This window comes from Kogia breviceps, chromosome 4 (genome assembly GCF_026419965.1).
Source record: "Kogia breviceps isolate mKogBre1 chromosome 4, mKogBre1 haplotype 1, whole genome shotgun sequence".
Lineage (NCBI taxonomy): Eukaryota > Metazoa > Chordata > Mammalia > Artiodactyla > Physeteridae > Kogia > Kogia breviceps.
In genome coordinates, this window is record NC_081313.1 from 117,883,271 (window position 1) to 117,892,462 (window position 9,192).

Sequence of the window (9,192 nt, forward strand, 5' to 3'; positions counted from 1 at the left end):
TAAGAATTGCAACAAACCAATTTTAATCACTAGAGCCCTCCAGTTATCTTGTTCATTGTTTGTTTAGCCCTTGTACCTCTCTACAATTGGGAAATCAAATAATGCCCCCAAGAAATTAACTTTTATTGAGTACAGGGTATATGCCAGCTAGTGTAATAGGTAGGCTCATAGTACATGTTCTGTAGCAAATAGATGATATTTTCCTTCTGTAGTTAAATTTTTGTGAGCATAGGCTTTAGATGCAGTGATTCTCAAGTAGGAACAACTTTGCCCCTCAGGGGACATTTGGCAACATCTGGATACAGTTTTGTTTGTTTGTTATGTGGGTGGGGGGCTACTGGCATCTAGCAGGTAGAAGCCAGCAATACTGCCAAACACCCATAACGCACAGCACAGCCCCTCACAACAAAGAATTTTCCAGCCCCCAAAAGCAATAGTACCAAGATTGGGAAATCTTGAGATGGAGCGGCTGTAAACTTGTTGTCAGGTCCATTTGTGAGATGGAAAGGGGACACCATTACTAATTACTTCAGGATACAAGATGTAAACTGGGACTAGCTCAGGCAAACTGGTATGTATGGTGAATCTACTTACAGAAAAAAATAAACTGGTATTAACCCTGTCACTTACTGGCTGGGGAACCTCGGACAAGCCACTACTCCTCTCAGCCTCCATTTCATCATCTACAAAATAGGCATAATTATAATACAGGCCTTATAGATTTGTGGGGAAGATTTAGCGAGATAATCTCAAAAAGGTTTTAGCACAATGTCTGGCACACCATAATTCTCAATATATAGTTATTATTAAGAATCCTTTTCTTCTATTTCCTCATCTGTTTTTTGAAAGATTTAGCTATTACCCTCAGGACACTTTTCCTACTGATTAAAATGCAGATGGGGGATGGTAAAATAACACACTTGGCAATAAAAATATTTTTACTCCACTTTTTTGCTCACCCCTCACATTCAGCTTCTGCAGTGCAAAACAAAATTTGGTTCCTCCAGTGCCTCACAGACCATTGTACCCAATGCCTGATGAAACATTAAATCCTTAAGGTCTTTTATCAGAAAGGTCTCTGAGCTTAAGCTCCTGTGAGAAAGACACTGATAAATTTGCTTCCATAAAATGGTACATAAAGAAATGGGGAAAATTGGGTAGTGAAAAACATAAAGCCCAGCAATTTGTTAGGTTATGCAATTATCATGTGACTTGGGCATCATCAATCCACAAAGAACATGAACAATTTAGACAACCACTCAGCCAGTAGTTGGTCTTACAGCAAAGCTAAAGAAATTGACCTCTGATCCATAAACATTACTGCAGGGCTGATTAAGCAGCCTCCATTTTTAAACTCTGCTTTTACTAGACTAACTTTAATTTTATACATTGAATTTTTATTATAAAAGTAATACATGCTCTTTTTTAAAATAAATCAAAGAATCCAGAGGCATATAAAGAAAAGTTAATTTCCTCAACCAGCTTCTTTCAATTCGCCCTCACACAGGTATCCACTGTGAACATTTTAAGGTATGCTTTTCCACATTTTTCTGTCTGCACACACTCATATATCCACACAGAGACACTCCTATTATAATTAAGAAGGAGACTTTAGTCAGTGAGTATGGTGCTATTCTCCCTTTGAAGTTGTGTCTAAGAGTGGTATATAGCAACCTTATTGTCATAACCAGTGTCGGGAAGGGGAAAATGTCCCCCTCTATCTGCCTTGAGTTCTTGTGGCTGGACTAATGTTAAAATTGACACAAGACAGATTAACAGGAGAGAAAGAAACAAATTTTACTTCACACGCATGGAGGTCTTATAGAAATGGCACCTAGGAAGTGGCCAAAGCAGGCAGCTTTTGTATTTTTTAGACAAGGAAACCATAAATTAGTAAGGAATTGACAGGTCAAAGAAACAGGTTTTGGGTGATCAATTAGTGAAGAGTCTAAAAAGAGTTTGGGCTTGGGGTAGTATTGATAAAGAAGTAACATGCTTTGTTTATAACAGGCTTCTGGGACCAAATACCCTGTGTCTGGGGATAAGGGCATCCTTCTACCTCCAGATGCAGGGAATGCACTTTTCACATGGGAGATTTATTTCCTGCTTTCAGGTAGACAGAAAGGTGGGTCAGGGTGTCCCTCTTGCATTGGCCATTTCTTAAGTAACTTTAATTCAAAATATGTGGCCTATTTTGGGACAGCCTGTCCTGAGCCCCAGCACCAGTTAGGTAAAACGTAGAGAATTAAACTTTTGTATATGTGTATGTATCACATACACAGAAGTTTAATTGCTTTCTTTTTAAAGTAAAAACAAGCTAATACCATGCTCATTACCCTGAAGTTTTTGTTTTTTGTTTTTTTAACTTACAATAACATGGAGATTTCTCCAGGTCAACTCTAAATCATTCTTTTTAACTCCTGTACAAATCCCATATAATATAGATCATAATGTCATAATGTACTCATTTTTTCCTCTATTAATGGAAAATTCGGTTATATCCAGATTTCTCCTACTATAAACAACAAATAGCATTTACGTGCAGTGATAAATTCAGTTGCTGAGCTTTATAAAACCTGTTCTAGGTGTATCCCAAAGAGGAAATGTAGGGACTTCCCTGGTGGCGCAGTGGTTAAGAATCTGCCTGCCAATGCAGGGAACGTGGGTTCTGAGCCCTGGTCCAGGAAGATCCCACATGCTGCGGAGCAACTAAGCCCATGCGCCACAACTACTGAGCCCGCATGCCACAACTACTGAAGCTTGTGCGTCTAGAGCCCGTGCTCTGCAACAAAAGAAGCCACCACAATGAGAAGCCCCCGCACCACAACAAAGAGTAGCCCCTGCTCGCCACAACTAGAGAAAGCCCGTGAGCAGTGAGGAAGACCCAACACAGCCATAAATAAATAAATAATTTTTCTTTTAAAAAAGAGGAAATGTAGAAAGCTTTTATGAACATTAAGTGACTCCCTCTGCAATAACCACAGTCCTCTATCTGATCTTATACTCATTTTTAGCACTCAGCAGTCAATTATGGCTCTATTTATATAGATGAATGATGAAAAACAGAATAGACATTCACAAGAAAGACAGACAGAAGTCAGAAAGATTTGTTTTCATTTACTTGTCCAAAATCGTTTCCTAGGAGCTGCATTTCACCCAAATACTTTTCTTCTTCCAATCACAGATTGAGATGCCCGTGTCCAGGAGGAAGAGATTTTCCTCTACTTTCTACATTCTTTTGGCTGGTCTAAGAATTAAATCCACATGAGATAGATTAACAGGAGGAAGTCAAACAAAAGTTTAATAACATGTATACCTGGGAGAGGCCAGGAAAATTGAGTAACTCACCAAAATGGCCAAAACCCTCACCTTAAACCCCGTCTTCAGCTAAAGACAAAAGAATATGTTGGGGGTAGCAGTTTGGGACTTTTAAGGAGAGGAAGGCAATTCACATGGAGATGAAAAAGCGAATGTTTGGTAAACAGATGTTCACTGGGCCTGCAGAGACAATGGGACACAGAGTGGATTCTGATCTCTAGGCGCTGCCCAGTTCCCCCCATAACTCCTAGTTTTTCTTTGCTTATATCTGATGACAGCACTATTCTGTGAAGAGGCCCTTTATCTAAACTTTTTTAAAAAATTGAAGTATAGTTGATTTACAATGTTGTGTCATATCCAAATTCTCTAGGCAGCTAAGTGGGAGGTAAAAAGACAGATTTCCTGAGTCTTCTGCTTCTTAAAAATAATCAGGCTAAACTAATCCTCATGCCAAAGAGAAACATTTTGGGTGGAAAATTTTCTCCCCTACACCAGTTGTGGAACATTGGTGGGTGGTGCATGTGTTAGGGAGCAGTAGCTGGGATGGGCAGTGCTGGATAAAGCCTGAGGTTGCTCCTAGGGTGGGGAGGTGGGTTTTTGCAGGCTGAGTTTAAATACAATAGAAATTTAGTTGCTTTGCATAGATTTGGAATGATAGGGCCAAGAGGCTAAGAACAGGCCCGTTTCTGCTGTCTAGATGTACATTGTAGAAAAGATTCTTTGATTGCAAGTTAAAGAGACCAACTCCATCCAGCTTAAGCTAAAAAGGAATATCTATTATAAGGATACAAATTTGTCTCATTGAAACTAAGAATTGGAAGGCAGCTGGGCCTCCAGAAGGGACCAGAGACTAGAAAGCCAGAAGAAATCTTTTTTTTTTTAAACTTTATCTTCTCTAGTTATTTTTCTTCGTCTGATTTATTCTTCCCCTATCTCTACAGGCCAGTTTTTTTTCTTTTCCACAGCTTCTAAATTCATTTACCCTTGATTGTAGTGCTCCACAAAAACCTAACTTCTCTTTCTAAATTCTTCATGGAGAGAAAAACTGACTGGATCACCTTCAGTCAGGTGGCCACTTATGGTCCTATCAGCCATGGGCCAGTGGGCTACGGAGAGGAAAGAGAATTCCCCAAAAAGGGGAGTCAGACACTTAGAGACAACGTTAATAGACTGCTGACAGCTGATATTAATTACCCAAGTGTATACTAAACATCAATGTATAGAAACTTAGAAAGTTAGGGCCTAGAGGAAACTTGTGTAACAAATGAGAAAACTGAAGAAGGAAATGACTCATTCAAAGTCACACAGTTAGTTAATGACAAAGCAAAGTCATTATACTCTTACCATGGACTGCAAGACCAGAAGCCACAAGGAGTGAATAACAGTATCTATTTCATTATATTCTTGACAGCCATAAGTAGTATAATTTAGGGAGGCCATGTTTATTTCACATAGAGAGTAGTATATCATTGTTACATATGTTCTATTCCTCTTTTTATTCAAAATGGAAATCAATATTCATTTCTCTTTATTGGTTCTGAAAGTAACACACGATTATATATACATATATTTTAAAAATAAAATATACAGAAGCCCAGATTTAGAAAGTAGCAAGTAAAGTATCTATAGAGAGCACCACTGAGGAGTTTGGAATTTATTCTTCCATGCCTTTTTAGATGCATATCAGTACTTGAAAATACCCAATAAACAGCAGCTTTCTTCCTTGTCCAGAGTAATGAATAAATTGATAAACAAGACAAATAAATGGTATAAGAAGGCAAAAATGTTACTTTTATGAATGTAAAGATGAATTGGAGGGTGTTGATTAATGTGAGTGTCAAAGTAGGGACAGCTAAATGAACTCTGGAATTATTCAGGGTTTCCCTCCCAGTATCAGGCAGGAGAGACAGCATGGAGGAGCAGAAAAGAGCTAGTATTCCCAGCAGGCAGTTCAATTCCAAGGAGAAGAGGGGCAGAGTTGGGTCAAGTACTGTAACGGAGCAGGATGTTATGGGGCCCTCCTAGGACAGACCCCCACCATGTCCTCCACCTGCCTCTTGTTTGCAGAAAAGCTTTCATTTCCCAGTCCTCCCCTGAGTCATAAAAGGCTAGCTCAAGAGTTAATGATTGAAAGAATGTGAACATACAGTAACAACAAAAAATAGCAGTTGGGTTAGGAGAACTGGTAACAATTTAAACAGTAAATCAGGCATATTGCAGTCATAGAATCTTTAGGTCCTCCCTGAAGGACATAGATAACAGTCTGATGCACATTCCTGAGTTATTTTACAGATACTAAAACTGCCACCAGATGGAAGAAGTTAACTGCAGGATGACCATGAGCACATGGCCCTCAGACTGGTTGGAGCCAGAAGATTGATAATGTTAACACCTGTGACACCACCCTATAACCTCACCATCAACCAATTAGAGAATTGTGCACGAGCTGATCACGCACCCTGCAACTCCCCTCCCTCACCTTGCCTTTAAAAACTCTTCCCAGACTTCCCTGGTGGTGCAGTGGTTAAGAATCCGCCTGCTGGTGCAGCGGACACGGGTTGGAGCCCTGTTCCGGGAAGATCCGCATGCCACGGAGCAAACTAAGCTGGTGCGCCACAACTATTGAGCCTGTGCCCTGGAGCCCACGAGCCACAACTACTGAAGCCCACGCGCCTAGAGCCCGTGCTCTGCAACAAAAGAAGCCACAACAGCGAGAAGCCTGCGCACCGCAATGAAGAGTAGCCCCTGCTCGCCACGACTAGAGAAAAGCCTGCGGACAGCAACGAAGACCCAAGTCAACCAATAAATAAATAAACAAATACATAAATAAATAAAATCTTCCCAGAAACCCATCTGGGAGTACTGTCTTTTGAGCATTAACCACACTGCCTCTTTTGCTGAGCACTGGACTGTCTCTCACCACAGCCTGATGTCAGTAGATTGGCTTTACTGCGCGTGGGCTACTGGACCAAAGTTTGATTCGGTAACAGTATTAACTCTTTATTCTTCCCCACATCGCCAGTCAGATGGATCACTGCAATCCGTCGAAGCAGCGTGCATAAAGGAGTATAGAGAGGTAAGAGTGTGACTGAGTTCCCTTTGCACAGATAGGAGCATTGAGAGCAAGAGATAGATTTTTTTCCATAAATATGTATGTGTATTTTAAAGGGTTATACTAGTCTTACTTTCTGTAACCTGCTTTTTCCCACATAAATATAAATTTTTTGAATTATTTGCATATATTCCATGATATAATTACACTATAATTTAACCATATATAATTTAACTATAATTTAAAACTTTAATAGATATTAAAGTTTTTCTAAAGTTTTACTACTGTAAACAGTGCAATAATGAACGCTCTTTTGCCACATTCGGTAAATTGTCTAATATTCCTTCAGGATAAGTTCCAAAAAGTAAAGTAAGTAATATGTTTTTATACATATTACAAAATTGGCCCCTGGAAATGCAATATACTCCTACCAACAGTTTATAAGAATTTCTACATCTTGCCTAATGTTGGATATTATCAGTCATTCTCATTTATGAAAATAGAAGCAAAGCATTGTGGTTTAATCTGTATTTCTTTGATTACCATGAAGTTGCACATTTTTTCCCACCTCTTCTACCAGAAGATTATGATTTGACCGGTCTGATTTACGGTGTTGTAGTATAAACCCTGACGCTTGGCTTTTCCTTTTGTAATGCAAGTGCCTGCCTTAAGCTTTGATTGCCCAGGCTTTCACTTTAAAAAGGCATGCACTCTGGGGCTTCCCTGGTGGCGCAGTGGTTGGGAGTCCGCCTGCCGATGCAGGGGATACGGGTTCGTGCCCGGGTCCGGGAGGATCCCGCGTGCCGCGGAGCGGCTGGGCCCGTGGGCCCGTGGGCCGTGGCCGCTGGGCCTGCGCGTCCGGAGCCTGTGCTCCGCAACGGGAGAGGCCACAACAGTGAGAGGCCCGCGTACCACAAAAAAAAAAAAAAAAAAAAAAGAGGCATCCACTCCAAAATGGGATCCCGAGTAAACACAGTGCTACTTGCCTAGATACAGTGACAGCCTACCCCGCACCTCTTTTGATTTCAATGTTGATAACTAACCGTTATTTCCCTATTTTCACACCACCACCACCCCAACCCAGCAATTTAAATTCCCTCCCTTATGTTTTAAATTTACCAGTAGAGTAAGCTCAGAAAACCTAGGCCCCAACCCTCAACTCCAGTAAAAGCAGAACCCTAGGGCCCACGCGCACTTTCTATCTCTCTCCCCTCGACCTCACTGTGTGGCCCCAGGTATGTCGTGTAATTTGCAGGATCTGTAAGTATTAAGCCTTTTTTTCCCCGTTTCCTGATGGTTATTGCGGAGGGTGTCAATAATAAGAACCATAAGGGCTGGTCCCGCCACAGCATTGGTTATTGATAGGCTGAGACCTGCACAAAACAGGTGTCAATTATTTACCAGAATACGAAATGCCTTTAAGTATCTGAGCAGCAAATTGGGCTTTAAAACAGTGTGAAAAATTGATGGTGTTATTTGGCCTAGTAGATGTATTAGGTAGATTACAATGTGTGATCTCAGAATCAATGTTCAGTCCATATATTTGTGCGATGGATAATTACTGTAATAAATGCAGACTTGACATTTCAGTAGAAGGAACATAGTGCATTAGGCCTGTGTCCCAGAGGGCTTGCTTGATCAGGAGGTTAGAAACCAACCTGAACAGTGGGCCAATTGACTTGCTTCCAGAACTCTACCCTTCAGTTCTCATAGTGACTGGAGACTAAACCAGAGCATACAAAATTTTGTCTTCCCTTTTGCTGAAGAGGAGCCCACATATCATTGTTCTTGCTTCTCTGGGCACACTGATAGAAGTTTGACTAACTCCCAAATAGTAGACTTGGAGCCTGTTCTGTGTGAGTCTTAATGTAACTGGACAAAGCTGGTACCAAACCCAAGTTTGGCTGCTTGTCGCTGGAAAAGCCAATACTTGATAGACAAGTGTCAGTGGAAACAGAAAAGTTGTTTTATTTGGGAGGCCAGCAACCTGGGAAGATGTGGACTAATGTCCTAAGATCATCTCCAAGTTGCCGGTTGGAGGACAAGGTTTTTTTTGTTTTGTTTTGTTTTGCGGTACGCGGGCCTCTCACTGTTGTGGCCTCTCCGGTTGCGGAGCACAGGCTCCGGACGCGCAGGCCCGGCGGCCATGGCTCACGGGCCCAGCTGCTCCGCGGCATGATGGGATCTTCCCGGACCGGGGCACGAACCCGTGTCCCCTGCATCGGCAGGCGGACTCTCAACCACTGCGCCACCAGGGAAGCCCAAGGACAAAGGTTTTAAAAGGGAGTTTCAGGGGTGTACAGGCAAGGGGGCTATGTGCAGAACTGCAGCAATAATAATCATCTCAGAACTGGGCTTGGGGTGTTCTGGTCAACATCATCTTGATGGTTTTATGCCCAATTAATCTTCTACTCCAAGGCTGGTCTGCTCCCACCTCATTAAGTTCAGTCCCTAGAATTCTTAAGCAAGCAAGATTAACTCTCTCCTAGTTGGCTAGACATTATCTGTAACTCAAAGACATGTCAGGGTCAGTAGGAAAGAAAAATGAATGTAAAATTTAAAATCTGTGCTGCTCAAGATAGGGCAGCTTATACTATGGCTACATTAGATTTAACAATACCAACAAAAACAAATTTAGACACTTAGGTCTAATCATACATCTGGAGAGATAACAGAGTTAAAAGAAATAATGTGTAAAGATATTTAAAAAAGGTCAGGCACAGAGGAAGCATTTAATAAATGTGAAGCTTTTTTTTTTTTTTTTTTTTTTACAAGTTGACAATACAGCACCTGAGCCCATTTTGAATGACTGAGAATCAATT